A 15,434-nucleotide genomic window follows, 5' to 3' on the forward strand; every position below is an offset into this window, starting at 1 on the left:
CCAGCTCCCACTCCTGCTCCAGTGCCTCCTGCAATGCTGCCTTCTTCACCTCGCGAACCCAGCCTTCCTGCACCACAGAGGTATGACGGCAAGCACAGTGAGTGCCGAGAGTTCCTTACCCAGTGTCAACTCACCTTTGAGCTTCAGCCTACCACCTACACTACGGATCGCCGCAAGATTGCCTTTGTGATCACCTTATTAGCTGGTAAGGCGCGAGCCTGGGCTACTGCTATCTGGCAAAGACAGGGACCTGAGTGCTTTGATTTCCAGCTGTTTTCTGAAGAGATGCTTCGGGTCTTCGATCAGGCAGACATCAGTACCGACGCAGCCCGAAAGCTCATGTCCATCCGGCAAGGAGGAAGCGTCGCAGATTACGCCATCTCGTTCCGAACACTCGCAGCAGTAAGTGGATGGAACGAGACTGCCCTGGTGTCAGCCTTCCACCATGGTCTGTCTGACCCCATCAAGGACGGTCTGGCCTCTATTGGATGCCCAAGTGACCTCGAAACCCTCATCTCACATGCTATTCGTCTGGACAACAGGATGAGAGAACGCCACCAAGCCTTGAGCCCCCCCAGCCTCCCTACCTCTACCTGGAGACCATCTACCTCCTTCAGTGACTGTCCAGAACCCATGCAAGTGGGTCGTACTCGCCTCTCCGCATCTGAGAGGGAGCGCAGAAGGAGGGACAAGTGCTGCATCTACTGTGGCAAACCTGGTCACTTCCGAGCATCATGTCCCGAACTCTTGGGAAAAGGACCGCCCCGTCCAGCCGAGGGAGGGTTGTGACGGGGCCTACCCTCTCTCCCGGACTCCCTGGCCAAGGAATCTACATCCCGGTCTCCATCTCCTGGGGTGAGTCTGTCCACTCTTGTCAAGCTTTGATAGACTCAGGGGCGGCTGGGAACTTTATGGATATTCACTTCGCCCAAAGCATCAATATTCCGACTGCACCTCTTGAAGTCCCACTGTCTGTGTCTGCCCTCGATGGCCAAGCGTTAGGTGATGGAAGAGTCACCCAAGTTACTTCTCCAGTTTTCCTCCAGTCTCAAGGTCACAAGGAAGAAATATCCCTGCACCTGATTCCTTCACCTGAGTTCCCAGTTATTCTAGGCCTTCCTTGGCTTACTCGCCACAACCCTCGCATAGACTGGGTAACAAGCCAGGTTGTGGAATGGGGCCCTGCATGCCATGCCTCTTGTCTGCTCTCTAGCTCTCCTGTGTCTCCTGCCGAGCCCCCTGATCTCACCGAGTTATCTCAAGTTCCCACAGAGTACTGGGATCTCAAGGAGGTATTCAGCAAGAGCAGGGCCGCCGTTCTTCCTCCGCACCGGGCCTACGACTGTGCCATCGACTTGCTCCCTGGGACTACCCCTCCTCGTGGCAGACTGTTTTCACTCTCTCAGCCAGAACGCAAGGCCATGGAGGAATACCTCAAAGATGCCCTGGTCTCTGGGTTTATTCGACCCTCCACTTCACCTGCTGGAGCCGGCTTCTTCTTTGTCGGCAAGAAGGATGGGGGGCTCCGACCATGTATTGATTACAGGGGCCTGAATAAGATCACTGTGCGCAACCGATATCCCCTTCCGCTGATGTCCACAGCTTTCGACCTGCTCCAAGGCGCCACCGTCTTCACCAAGTTGGACCTACGGAACGCATACCACCTCATCCGTATCCGACAGGGAGACGAGTGGAAGACTGCCTTTAACACCCCGTCTGGGCACTACGAATACCAGGTGATGCCCTTCGGACTCACCAACGCACCAGCTGTTTTTCAGGCCCTAATCAACGACATCTTAAGGGACATGATTAACCTATACGTTTTTGTCTACCTCGATGACATCCTTATCTTTTCCAAGACCGTGCAGGAGCACCGCCACCATGTCCGCCAGGTTCTCCAGAGGCTGCTACAGAACAATCTGTTCGCCAAGGCCCAGAAATGCGAATTTCATGTTCCCGAGGTCTCCTTTCTGGGATTTATTGTACGGACAGGCCAACTCCAAATGGACCCTGCCAAGACCCTGGCCGTCCGGGATTGGCCTACTCCCAAGTCCGTTAAGGAGGTTCAGCGGTTCTTAGGATTCGCTAACTTCTACCGCAAGTTCATCAGGAACTTCAGTTCTGTGGCAGCACCCATGTCAGACCTCACCAAAGGGACAGGTGGATCTTATGGCTGGTCTCCTCAGGCAGAAAAGGCGTTCAAAGACCTCAAGGACCGCTTCTGCACGGCACCCATTCTGGTTCTCCCGGACACCTCCCAACCATTCATCGTGGAGGTGGACGCCTCGGACAGTGGTGTCGGCGCGGTGCTCTCTCAACGTTCGGAAGGAAAGCTGCACCCCTGCGCTTACTTCTCCCACCGCCTGAGTCCTGCTGAGTCCCGGTACGATGTGGGGGATCGAGAACTGCTAGCGGTCAAACTGGCCCTTGAGGAGTGGAGGCACTGGCTGGAGGGAGCACAACATCCATTCCTGGTTTGGACTGACCACAAGAACCTGGAGTACCTCCAGCAAGCCAAGAGACTGAACCCTCGACAGGCTAGGTGGGCCCTGTTTTTCAGTCGATTTGACTTCACCCTCTCATACCGCCCCGGCTCCAAGAACACCAAACCTGACGCACTGTCCAGACTGTTCTCTGCCACTAACAGGGAGAATGAAGTCGGGCCTATTATCCCTGTGTCCCGGATTGTGGCCCCTGTCCGCTGGGGTATTGAGGAGGCTGTCCGACGAGCCCAACGCCAGGACCCCGGTCCTGGGACGGGGCCACCAGGCCTCTTGTACGTCCCACATCAAGCCCGGGCCAAGGTTCTCCAGTGGGGTCACTCTTCCCCTCTCACCGCCCACCCGGGAGCTCGGAGGACCCTGGACTTCCTGAAAAGACGCTTCTGGTGGCCTAACATGGAGCAGGAAGTAAGGTCATTTGTCCTGTCCTGTGAGGTTTGCACCAGAACCAAGAACCCACGACAGCGTCCCCAGGGTCTCCTGCATCCTCTGACCATTCCCCGGCGTCCCTGGTCCCACGTGGCAGTCGACTTTATCACGGGTCTCCCTGAGTCACAAGGTAACACGGTCATTTTGGTCTTAGTTGACAGATTCTCCAAGGCCTGCCGCTTCATACCACTGTGCAAACTCCCCTCTGCTCTTGAAACTGCGAAACTTTTGTTTAATCATGTCTTCCGAGTCTTTGGTCTTCCACAGGACATCGTCTCAGACCGAGGGCCCCAGTTCTCCTCCCGAGTGTGGCACGGGTTCTGCAAGGTCATCGGAGCCACTGCCAGCCTCTCCTCTGGGTTTCACCCACAGTCCAATGGTCAGACGGAGAGGCTCAACCAGGACCTGGAAACCACCCTGCGAGGCCTGGCTATGGATAACCCGACATCGTGGAGCACCTGGCTGCCATGGGCGGAGTACGCCCACAACACCCTGCAGTCATCGGCCACCAAGCTGTCGCCATTCCAGTGCCAATTCGGGTTCCAGCCACCTCTGTTCCCGGACCAGGAGGAGGACGCGGGGGTGCCCTCGGTCAACCAATATGTGAGACGGTGTCGCAAGACCTGGAGCAAGGTCAGGAAGACCCTCATACAGACCTCCAGAACCAACCAGACTCAGGCCAACCGCCATAGAAGACCTGCACACGCTTTCCGCCCTGGGCAGCGTGTTTGGCTGTCCACTAAGGACCTTCCACTGCGGGTGGAGAACCGCAAGCTTGCTCCTCGCTACATTGGCCCCTTCAAGGTGGTGCGCAGGGTGAACCCTGTCTCCTACCGGCTCCAGTTGCCCCGGACTCTGAGGATCAACCCCACTTTCCATGTTTCCCTGTTACGGCCCGTACTGACGTCTACGTATGCCCCTGCCCCTAGGAACCCCCCACCCCCCCGCATCTTCCAGGGGCAGACTGTGTTCACTGTGAATCGCCTGCTTGACTCCCGCCGGGTCCGCGGCGGGTTGCAATATCTGGTGGACTGGGAGGGCTATGGTCCTGAGGAGCGCTGCTGGGTTCCTGCTCGGGATGTCCTTGATAAAGAACTATGTCGGGACTTCCATTCGGCCCATCCGGATCGCCCTGGGAACGTCAGGAGACGCTCCTAGAGGGGGGGGTCCTGTTAGGACTAGGACTGTTTTGGCCTCTAGAGGCCGCTGTTATTTCCTTTTCATGTCGTGTTTATTTTGGCCTCTAGAGGCCGCCACTGTTCCTGTGTCTTGTGTTTGTGTTAATTGCCTAATTATCTTCACCTGTGTCCTTAATTAGTTTGTCTATTTATACCCCTGAGTTCAGTCCTCTTGTCACGGAGTCTTTGTGCTGTTATGTTTATCTCCAGTTTCCTTTGTACTGTGTTTTTTTGATCTTCTTAGCTTTTGTATTTTTGCACTTTGCTTTTCTTTTGGATTACACTCTTTGGTTTTTTTTGTCTTTTGTTTTGCCCTGTATATAGTGTATATAGTTTAAATAAACCTTTTTGATTCTTTTTCTACTTCCGCCTCACGCCTCTGCATTTGAGTCATCCCCCTGGTGGCCTAGTGGGGGTTTGCTGGATCATCACACCAACGAACCAGGTTCGAATCCCAGCAAAACCCTAACACACTAATCATGGCAGCACAAGAACAGGCCATAAGCACAAGAGCCATAGAGGCCAGGATCTACCAGAGTAGATCAGACCCAAGATGCAGACTGTGCAAAGAAGCCCCTGAAACAGTCCAGCACATAGTAGCAGGGTGTAAGATGCTAGCTGGATCAGCATACATGGAGAGGCACAACCAAGTGGCTGGGATAGTATACAGGAACATCTGCAACCAGTATGGAATAGAAGTACCCAAGTCCCAATGGGCCATACCACAGAAGGTGGCTGAGAACAACAGGGCCAAGATTCTGTGGGACTTCAGCTTCCAGACTGACAAACAGATCCTGGCTAACCAACCGGACATAGTGGTGGTGGACAAAGAGCAGAAGAGGGTGGTGGTGATAGATGTGGCGATCCCAGCTGACGCCAACATCAGGAAGAAGGAACGTGAGAAACTTGAGAAATATCAAGGGTTGAAAGAGCAGCTGGAACGGATGTGGAAGGTCAAGGGTTGCGTGGTCCCCGTGGTAGTGGGGGCACTTGGGGCAGTAACCCCCAAACTGGGAGAGTGGCTCCAGCAAATCCCAGGAACAACATCTGAAGCCTCAGTCCAGAAGAGCGCAGTCCTAGGAACATCGAAGATACTGCGCAGAACCCTCAAACTCCCAGGCCTCTGGTAGAGGACCCGAGCTTGAGGATGACATGGATACCACCCCCCCCCCCCGCCGGGGGTGAGAAGGAGATTTTTACATACATACATACATACATACACACACACACACACACACACACACACACAGTGGGGAAAATAAGTCTTTGATACACTGCCGATTTTGCAAGTTTTCCCATTTACAAAGAATGGAGAGGTCTGTCATTTTTTTTATCGTAGGTACACTTCAACTGTAAGAGACAGAATCTAAAAAAAAAAAATCCAGAAAAATCACATTGTATGATTTTTAAATAATTCATTTGCATTTTATTGCATGAAATAAGTATTTGATCACCTACCAACCAGCAAGAATTCTGGCTCTCACAGACCTGTTAGTTTTTCTTTAAGAAGCCCTCCTATTCTCCACTCACTACCTGTATTAATTGCACCTGTTTGAACTTGTTACCTGTATAAGAGACACCTGTCCACACACTCAATCAATCAGACTCCAACCTCTCTACCATGGGCAAGACCAAAGAGCTGTCTAAGGACACCAGGGACAAAATTGTAGACCTGCACAAGGCTGGGATGGGCTACAGGACAATAGGCAAGCAGCTTGGTGAGAAGGCAACAACTATTGGTGCAATTATTAGAAAATGAAAGAAACTCAAGATGACTGTCAATCTCCCTCGGTCTGGGGCTCCATGCAAGATCTCGCCTCGTGGGGTATCAATGATCATGAGAAAGGTGAGGGATCAGCCCAGAACTACATGGGAGGACCTGGTCAATGACCTGAAGAGAGCTGGAACCACAGTCTCAAAGATTTCCATTAGTGTAACACTACGTGGTCATGGATTAAAATCCTGCAAGGTCCCCCTGCTCAAGCCAGCACATGTCCAGGCCCGTCTGAAGTTTGCCAGTGACCATCTGGATGATCCAGAGGAGGCATGGGAGAAGGTCATGTGGTCAGATGAGACCAAAATAGAGCTTTTTGGTATAAACTCCACTCGCCGTATTTGGAGGAAGAAGGATGAGTACAACCCCAAGAACACCATCCCAACCATGAAGCATGGGGGTGGAAACATCATACTTTGGGGGTGCTTTTCTGCAAAGGGGACAGGACGACTGTACTGTATTGAGGGGAGGATGGATGGGGCCATGCATCATGAGATTTTGGGCAACAACCTCCTTCCCTCAGTAAGAGCATTGAAGATGGGTTGTGGCTGGGTCTTGCAGCATGACAATGACCCAAAATACACAGCCAGGGCAACTAAGGAGTGGCTCCGTAAGAAGCATTTCAAGGTCCTGGAGTGGCCTAGCCAGTCTCCAAACCTGAACCCAATTGGAAATCTTTAGAGGGAGCTGAAACTCCGTGTTGCCCAGTGACAGCCCCGAAACCTGAAAGATCTAGAGAAGATCTGTATGGAGGAGTGGGCCAAAATCCCTGCTGCAGTGTGCAAACCTGGTCAAGAACTACCGGAAACGTCTGACCTCTGTAATTGTAAACAAAAAAGTTTCTGTACCAAATATTAAGTTTTGTTTTTCTATTGTATCAAATACTTATTTAATGCAATAAAATGCAAATTAATTATTTAAAAAAAATCATACAATGTGATTTTCTGGACACTTTAAGATTCTGTCTCTCACAGTTGAAGTGTACCTACGATAAAAATGACAGACCTCTCCATTCTTTGTAAGTGGGAAAACTTGCAAAATCAGTAGTGTATCAAATACTTATTTTCCCCACTAATATAGTATATTATATATATATATACACACACACACACACTAAGTGCATGTGTTCTGTCTCGTTTGACAACAGCTCCAGTGGAGATCCGGTGTCTCCAGGGCCGGCTGGTGCTGTGAATCCAGCAATGCAGCAAAGGACGCTGGGTAAAGGGGACACGTCTTCCCCCTTCTCATCCATCACTGCCTGGAGCTGCCCGCCCACACACACACACACACACCCACCCACCCACCAGTGCACATTCACTTAACAGCCACACATAAACCAGAAATTAGTCAACAGCCAGATAAAAAACCACACACACACACACACACACACACACACACACACACACTTTAGCACTGCTGTTCTTGCTCAATTTGTTCCCCTTCACATGAATTTCATACGCCTGTCTGTTCCTGAAAAGGTTCTGATGCTCAGACAGATCCGAACCCTGAGCTACTCTCCAGACCGGTGTAGAGAAACAGAAATTAAAATGATCCATACAGTATCATCCATGTTGTGTTTGTATTTATACATTATTGTATTTATTTGGACAGCCTGAGCCCAACTGTTTTAGCCTGTCCACCTCAAGGTTCAATGCATTGCGAGATGCTTTTCTGCTCACTGTGGCTGTAAAGGGTGGTTATTTGAGCTACAGTAGCCTCCTGTTCTCCTCCATCCTCTCTCTAGAGACTGTTGTGTGTGAAAATCCCAAGAGATCAGCAGTTTGAGAAGGATTCAAACCAGTCTGTGACACCAACAACCATGCCACGGTTAAAGGTCACAGGACAGGACAGGACAGGGTTTGGAAAGGAAATAGAAGTTAGCTTAACCCTTGCATCTTCAGGAAGAAAAGAGATGAGGATTAGAACAAAAAAGTGCAGCTCCAAGGATACGAAAGAAGCTGTTAATGGTGGAAATTTTTTTGTTTCAAGGGTGCACAAACTTTTGGGCAAAATTCTCCATCATAGTAAAATGACGTCTAATCTCCTTTGTATCAATCAAACTGAAGGTCACCAAGACGTCCAAAACCATTGGAACGCTACCTGCGCCACGCGTGCACATCAGAACGCTTCCTGCGCCACGCGTGCACATCGGAACGCTTCCTGCGCCACGCGTGCACATGGATCCTCCTCTCACGACTCTGAAATATGTGCCAGGAGCTTCGGCTGCGTCTCGCGTCCTCCATTCACCCCTCGTTTCGCTCCTCTCGGTGTGCTCGATCCCCAAAGCGGAAGTTTATCAACAGCAGCCAAATGGAGTTAAATGAACTCAATGCTAATGAGAGGAGAATTTCAATGAAGCTCCGACACTGGTGTTTTTCCTGCCAAGCCACAAAAGGACTCGGGCCAAAAGTGAAGAGGGATTTCCCAAAGTGGCTAATTGACCCATAAAACCCACAAAAGACTCGATAAATAAGATGGAGAAGATTGGCCTGGAACTCTTGGTGGTCTCGGGCTGCGATACAGAGGACAGACAAGAATCAACAAACAACAAGAAAATAATTTCAAATCCCATGAGACCTTTCCAGAAACAAATTTGAGCTGATTTTAACAAGCAGATCGAGTTTTATTGGAATGAATGTACAGGTTGTGTGTGTAGTGTGTTTATATGGTGTATGGTAAGTGTTCTGTATGTAGTGTGTGTAGTGTGTACGTATAGTGCATGTGTGTTGCATGGGTATGTGTAGTGTGTGCAATGTGTGCCGTGTGTGCGCGCGCACGTGCGCTGTATGCGTGCTGTGTGCACCCGCGTGCTGTATGTGTGGTGTGTGCTGTATGTGTAGTGTGTGCGCGCGCGCGTGTGTGTGTGCTGTATGTATAGTGTGCACGCGCGCACTGGTGTGCTGTACGTGTAGTGTGTGTGCGTAGTGTGTGCCGATGTGCCGTATGTATGTTGCTGTATGTATAGTGTGTGCATGCTGGTGTGCTGTACGTGTGTGCAGTGTGTGCGCACGCGCGCCGGTGTGCTGTACGTGTAGTGTGTGTTTGCTGTATGTATGGTGTGTGTGCTGTATGTGTAGTGTGTGTATGTGCTGTGTATGAAGTATGTCATATGGTTAGTATGTGTATGCACGTGTTGTGTGCTGTATGTGTAGTCTGTATGTGTGTGTGTTTCCAGCAGACTGCTGTATGTTCGTTATCTCTCCCTGGTTTCAAACAAGTTGTTCTCCCTCCTACATTAAGTGGTTTCAATGGACGTGTGCGCGCGCGCTTAGCCACGGGCGATGTGTATTAAAGAGCATTTTGCTGTGTGTTATTGCGGCACAGCAGTCTAGGATATTTCATATCTCTTTTGAATAAAAGTGCTCTCTCACGCAGCAGAAACAGTTTGTCCAGAAGACGTTTTGTGTCGATACGACAAAACAGTAAGAACAATAACGTGCATCATGCAAAGTGCACGACCCTGTGTAACCATGACAACGGTTTTAGCCAGTGCTAGCATGCCTGTTTAATCTAACCTACTGCTGAGAGCTAAAAACGCAGGCAGGTTGAGGATTACATGTAAAACCGTACGCCGTACAAAAGCAGCCTGATATCGGACTGCAAACCAGCCCTCACTACAGCGCTCTGGAACATTAACACTTGATTCTCAAGCAGCTGAGAAAAGGAACGCTGTGTTAAAGAGGAAAATCCTTTGCAAACGCATGTCAGAAAAGAGACTGTAAAGCAGACGTCTGGCCTAGTAACCCTCTGTTTGGTTAAGAGCCAAGTAAACATTCTTTAAGTGGGACGTCACACTGCAGTGGTACAGCGGAGAGTCGGACACTGCGTACGGAGTTTATATTCCAGCTTCTTGGAATCGTCACAGATTTCTTAGTGGCCCAACACGAACGACTTTTTCCTTTCCAAAATTCTCTGCTGCTTTGCACCGATGCAAGTGAGCAATATGTTGAAAGATGGAGTGGCTTCTTTCCAGGAACTTGGAACCATAATGTCCAGGAATATCTACAGTTTAAACCATAAATCACATGTAAAATGATTAAGCACATCAATAAACACAAAAATACACAACTGACTTTAACGTGTTGTGTCAGAGAGGACGGTGTTCGTCTCTACAGTCACACTACATGAAGCAGAATTATAAAAATACACAAGGTTTAAAACACATCCCTGAAACTAACTCAAACTAGCCTTCCACATTCACTGGATATGAGCAATCGCGATCTCTGATTGGCTGCTCTACTACTAGACTATCAGCTCATGTACTGTTAGTAGAGAAAAACAAAATGGCGGAGCATGTTGCTGAACCAACTGAGGACGAAATAAAAACTCCACTCGAAAACAAAACCCCAAAATTATCAAGTATTTAAAAGAAACAGAAATAGCTGAAAGAATATATAGTTTGTTTTCCCCCAGCTGTTCCACACTCCAGCCCAGTCGGTGGCAGTAATGCACATGTAGCAACAAGTAACAATCAGGACCACCTGTTCCAGTCCCAAGCACGGCAGGAAAATATTTTTCTGTTATCTCTCAGGTGTGGGACGGTGCAGGAGGGTGGCACTGGGTTTGTGTGTAAAAGACCCAGCTTCAGGATTTTATTATTTGTGTATCGGCTCGCCTGCTGTGTTTTTGTATCATGGTGTTCTAGTTGTTCCTTGATCCAGCTGGAGAGGATTGGGAACACCGTGTGTGTGTGTGTGTCTCTCCGTCCGTCCCATTGTCTGTCTGTCTCTCTGTCCGTCCCATTGTCTGTCTCGCCATCCGTCTCATTGAAAACACAAAACCTGTGTTTTCTCTCTCTTCTCCCCCCCAAATCTGTCCCTCTGAGTTACATGTCGGTCCTGAGATCGAGATGCTGAACCTCTTCTGCTCCTCGGACCTGCCTGATCCATCCTGGTGCCCTGTGCCTGGTAGGAGTTTCAGCACATCGCTCCTGTGGAGGACGGCCCCATATGGACAGTTGAAAGTCACACCTGGAAGACGCTCTGGACTCTTACAGTAATGCTTTTATGGCTGAGGACTACAGTTGACTTGCTAACTTTAGGACTGCAGTTGTCATGAACAGTTTTGCACTCAAGTTTCCATCAATAAAGAGTTTATAACATCAACGAAACTGTCTTCATGTTGAAACTGTTATAGTGATGTTGTCTGTTGTTGTCCAGGTGAGGATGGGTTCCCTTTTGAGTCTGGTTCCTCTCGAGGTTTTCTTCCTCGTGTCATCTGAGGGAGTTTTTCCTTGCCACCGTCGCCACAGGCTTCATCATTGGGGATAGATTAGGGATAAAACTGGCTCATGTCTTGGGTCATTCAGATTCTGTAAAGCTGCTTTGGGACAATGTCTATTGTTAAAAGTGCTATAGAAACAAACTTGACTGGTCTGTCTCACTGTCCGTCTCATTGTCTGTCCGTCCGTCCGATCGTCTGTCCGTCCGTCCGATCGTCTGTCCGTCCGTCCCATCGTCTGTTCGTCCGTCTGTCTGTCCAATTGGCTGTCCGTCTGTCTCATTCCATGTCTGTCCGTCCGTCTGTCTCATTCTATGTCTGCCTGTCCGTCTCATTGTCTGCCTGTCGTCCGTCCGTCCGTCTCGTTGTCTGTCTGTCTCATTTTCTGTCTGCCGGTCTCTCCGTCCATCTGTCCGTCTCGTTGTCTATCTGTCTCTCCATCGCTCCATCTGTCTGTCTCATTATCTGTCTGTCCTCACCATCTCACTCCGTTTCACACTACTTTTGTCTTGTTCTCTCTGTCTCGCTCACCCCATCTCGGTTTTGCTTTCTCTCTGTCTAGCACTCTCACGCTCCGTCTCCTTTCACTCTCTTTCTGTCCATCTGTTTTTTGCTCCGTGTCTGTCTCTTTGTCTGTTTCCATCTCATCTCACACTTTGTCTTTCTCTCCCTCCCGCTCTGTCTATCTTTCTCTCCCCCTCTCGCTCCCTCTCGTTCCCACACAAAATCGACACAAATATTCACAGAATACAGAACATAAAAACAACAAGAACAACACATCAAGCTCTGAAACAGAACCAGAAACAAATCATGTCCACCTGCAGGGTGAGCAAGTTTCTGACACGTCAGAGTGTCCAACCCCCCCCCCCAAAAAAAAAAAAACAATATACAATGCGGGTGGCGCTCAAAGCCTGGTACCATTACAGAGTCTGACACTACGCCATGTGAGGGAGGGTCAGGTGCTCCAGTGCCCTCGCCATCACACAGACTTCTGCACCGTGTGCCATCTCGCGCACACTCATTCACAACACCTTGACCTCTGACCCTTTTTATGGGTCATAAAAGCACTAAAGTCAGAAATACGTCCGCAAAACAACAAAACAAACTAACTGCTGGATAATGGTGTATGCTTAACTAAAATAATAATAATAATAATAATAATAATAATAAGGCCTGGACTTTTGCATTTGCTGCAGAAAATTACAGGTGGAGTATACACAGTCAAGTGCAAAAGTTTACATCCCTATCTCTAATGTAATTCTATTATGACAGTTTATCGCACGTTTCTGCATGTTGTGACACTGTAATAACAGTTCACACTTCGAAATATCAGGTACAAGTGTTTCATTATTAATACACAACAAATATTACACTTTGTGACCAATTTCTATCTTGACATTCTTCTTAAAAGTTATCATCTCAAAAAATACAAATAATTTAATGTAAAGTTATTTCCCCCCTTATCTATCTATCTATCTATCTATCTATCTATCTATCTATCTATCTATCTATCTATCTATCTATCTATCTATCTATCTATATCAAAATTGAGTAAACTGTAATCAAAACACCCAGTTAGCTGGGTTCTGGAAAGACATCAAAACTTTCACGTAAAATAACTGTTTGACCGTCAGAAAAACCATCTTTGTTGCATCATTTCAGTTACTATGGTGATAACACAACCTCAAAAGGTAGATTTAAATAAACGAGCTGCATTTGCAAAGAAGATTATAAATGAGGCATCGTAAAATGGAGGTCTGAGGTGTGAATGTGAACACAGCACACTGAATGAAGGAGTTCGTTCCAAAACCTGCCGAGTCTCATTTTAATACAATCGGAGAAAAAAAATTAATCGAATAATTTACAGTTTCAGTCTTTGTGCTAAAGTGGAAATGACATTTATACAACTAGGGAATATTTCAGAAACAGTTTCAAAATGCTGCATGAGAAAACGTTATCTCATCTCATCATCTGTAGCCGCTTTATCCTGTTCTACAGGGTCGCAGGCAAGCTGGAGCCTATCCCAGCTGACTACGGGCGAAAGGCGGGGTACACCCTGGACAAGTCGCCAGGTCATCACAGGGCTGACACATAGACACAGACAACCATTCACACTCACATTCACACCTACGCTCAATTTAGAGTCACCAGTTAACCTAACCTGCATGTCTTTGGACTGTGGGGGAAACCGGAGCACCCGGAGGAAACCCACGCGGACACGGGGAGAACATGCAAACTCCGCACAGAAAGGCCCTCGCCGGCCACGGGGCTCGAACCCGGACCTTCTTGCTGTGAGGCGACAGCGCTAACCACTACACCACCGTGCCGCCCCGGAAAACATTATGTAGTATTCAAATACGTTTACTCAGAGTAAAGCCCGTGTAGAATTTCTTTAAAATTCACCCTAATATCGGGAATGTACAACAGTGCAATGACAATCACTGAACAGGTCAATATCACGCACTACGTTTACATGAACAAAATATTCCAGTTTTGTCCTTATTCTCAAAAATACAACATTCCTTCTCAGCTGTTTACATGGCTAATGAATCAGCATCACTCGATCAGCAGGTCTCTGTATCCAAGGCTCCAGATCTGTTAAACCTGGAATCAGTGTGGATTTGGCAAATATGGAGATCTGCAATGCAGGGGGCCAAATGGTCAGCTCGGATGGCATGGACTGCTTATGAAGGATGATCTTTAATATTACACTGCTTTCCAACAAACTGATTATGGATATTTATCTTTACTGTTTTAGTATTTTTTTGTAAGACTCACTTGAGTGTATAATAAAGTTTAAAAAAAAAAGTCAGCATGTAACGATATTTCGCGCGATGATAAATCACAAGACAAATTTCTGACAATTTGAATCGATGAAAAAAAAAAAAAAAAAAAAGAATTGTGAGGATTATCAGTTTCCGTAATTTCTTTGTTTTTCCTAGCTGGACTTGTGTTGTTTAGACAGCAGACAACACAATTACGTACAACTGAGGGAATACATGTGACTTCACCACAAGTGGAAGTAACACAGCCCTAATGGACCTGCCTGATCCATCCTGATGCCTTACTTCTGGCTGGAGTTTCATCACATCGCTCCTGTGGAGGACGGCCCCATGAGGACAGCTGAAAGTCACACCTGGAGGACGCTCTGGACTCTTACAGTAATGCTTTTATGGCTGAAGACTACAGTTGGCTTGCTAACTTTAGGACTGCAGTTGTCATGAACAGTTTTGCACTCAAGTTTCCATCAATGAAGAGTTTATAACATCAACGAAACTGACTTCATGTTAAAACTAATAAAAAATATTATAAAATCACACTGTCTGTTATCACCCAGATGAGGATGGGTTCCCTTTTGAGTCTGGTTCCTCTCAAGGTTTCTTCCTCGTGTCGTCTGAGGGAGTTTTTCCTCAACACCGTTGCTACAGGCTTCATCATTGGGGATAAATTAGGGATAAAAAATTAGCTCATGTTTAAAGTCATTAAAATTCTTTAAAGCTGCTTTGCGACAATGTCTATTGTTAAAAGCGCAATAAAAAATAAACTTGACTTAATGCTGTGAGAACACACAAATAAAAAACAGATCTGAAATGTGAAAGAGGTTTTGTGCGATTGTGTACAAATAGATTTAATAAGAAATCAGAGCTCTCTCTCTCTCTCTCTCTCACTCTTTACAGACTGCTGACAGATAATGAAAAGAAAAGCAAATGGTGGCGGGACAAATGTTTATAAGACATTTGAATTTGTGGCTCGTAATAACCGCAAAGAAAGAAAGCGTAAACACCATCTTATTTATAACCATAAACAAATCACTCGCTAATCGTTATGCATTAAAAGCTAACCGTTGTTGTCGTCCTCAATTCGCGTTAGTCGATTATTTGGGCCTTTGTAAGGAACTTTATGGATGTAGTCCTTCGGAAACACCACAAGGCTGGGAATAAAACTGTAAATGCACTAAAATGCAGCGTGATTTTCATTCTACACTTTTAATCTCACCAACGTCTTGTTGCCTTTCTCGAGTTCAATCTTTTTCACATGGGTGCAGATAAGACAGTTTACATTCTAGCACCAAAAATAAAGGGCTGGTTGTGGAACTGGCTTGCGTACAAAAAAAAAAAAAAAGCAAACAAGCACACACCCTCTTTACACCTTCTCATGTTCTCCATCAGACACGTCCCCTCACCCCCCCCATGTTCTCCATCAGACACGTCCCCTCCCCCCCCTTACGTTCTCCAACAGACACGTCCCCTCACCCCCCCTTACGTTCTCCAACAGACACGTCCCCTCACACACCCCCTTACGTTCTCCAACAGACACGTCCCCTCAAGTTCT

General features: G+C 47.6%; 1 protein-coding gene across 3 annotated transcripts in view; it reads right to left on the bottom strand.

The window, feature by feature from the left end:
• The window catches only part of slc7a10a (solute carrier family 7 member 10a), a 91,122-nt gene that overhangs the window by 27,675 nt on the left and 48,013 nt on the right, over positions 1–15,434 (bottom strand). The gene's annotated exons all lie outside the window — the stretch shown is intronic.

This window comes from Neoarius graeffei, chromosome 27 (assembly GCF_027579695.1).
Source record: "Neoarius graeffei isolate fNeoGra1 chromosome 27, fNeoGra1.pri, whole genome shotgun sequence".
Lineage (NCBI taxonomy): Eukaryota > Metazoa > Chordata > Actinopteri > Siluriformes > Ariidae > Neoarius > Neoarius graeffei.